Below are 956 nucleotides of genomic sequence, written 5' to 3'. Positions count from 1 at the left end.
AATACAATTATGAACTTGAAAATGAAATTTAAAAAACAGGTTAATTGCATGTTACGCCCGAAACCCACCTATAAATTAATGAAGACACCAAGTACAAGTCTTTTCAACCATGCACTCGGCGTACGGACCTTTAATTCCGCCGTCACATTAGCAAAAGGGGATTTGGACACGTCCTAAACGCACCGTGCATCGTTAAAATAGGGCACTGAGAGTTTTTGGGTGGGTATTTTTTGGGAAGGTTTCAGGGGGCTTTAAGTATTATTGTGAAAGATAGGACTGTTTTTTATTTACATTGTGTAATTACTTTGACTTAAGTAAATGATCTGAATACTTCCTCCACCACTGATGCAGAAACTCGCTTGAACGTTTTAAAGAATGATGATGTTGGTGTATCATTGGTTCAACTCAAATGCCTCTCAACCAACTCATTTCCTGACCAACAGCTGAAGGAAGAGCTACACCACGGAATAAGCTGCTTCCAAAACATTCCTTGTCGGGATGGAGTTAAAAGTGTGGCAGGAGTTCAACAAAACGTAGCAAATGGGCCCTCTGCTTTGGCTTTATCAGCAGGAGAGCTTGAATAATGAACACGATGGAAGAACCAGGGTGAAACAGAGAGCATTAAGGAAGAGCGGAAAGAAAGGATGTTTGTGAAAGTAAAAGCAGCAGCTGAGAGTAAAGAGCCGTGGAGAAGGAGGGTAGGAAACAGAGGTGAGATTGTGGCGAAGTGGCAAGAGGGAAGAAGGGACACCAGCCAGTTGTTGAAAATGAGATGGAGACTTCACCTGAGAATGAATAAGCACATTGCAATTCCTTAATGCAGTTAGTCATTTAGCTACAAGGCGTGCCATGCCAGCTCCAAAGATTCGTTATGGCTTCAATCAAGACATCCACATTCAGACAAACTGGCATTCAATGGAAAATGAAAATGGAAAAGTGCTTGATTGAGTTTAGAG

This window comes from Etheostoma spectabile, unplaced genomic scaffold (assembly GCF_008692095.1).
Source record: "Etheostoma spectabile isolate EspeVRDwgs_2016 unplaced genomic scaffold, UIUC_Espe_1.0 scaffold119, whole genome shotgun sequence".
Classification (NCBI taxonomy): domain Eukaryota; kingdom Metazoa; phylum Chordata; class Actinopteri; order Perciformes; family Percidae; genus Etheostoma; species Etheostoma spectabile.
This window is presented reverse-complemented; position numbering follows the sequence as displayed.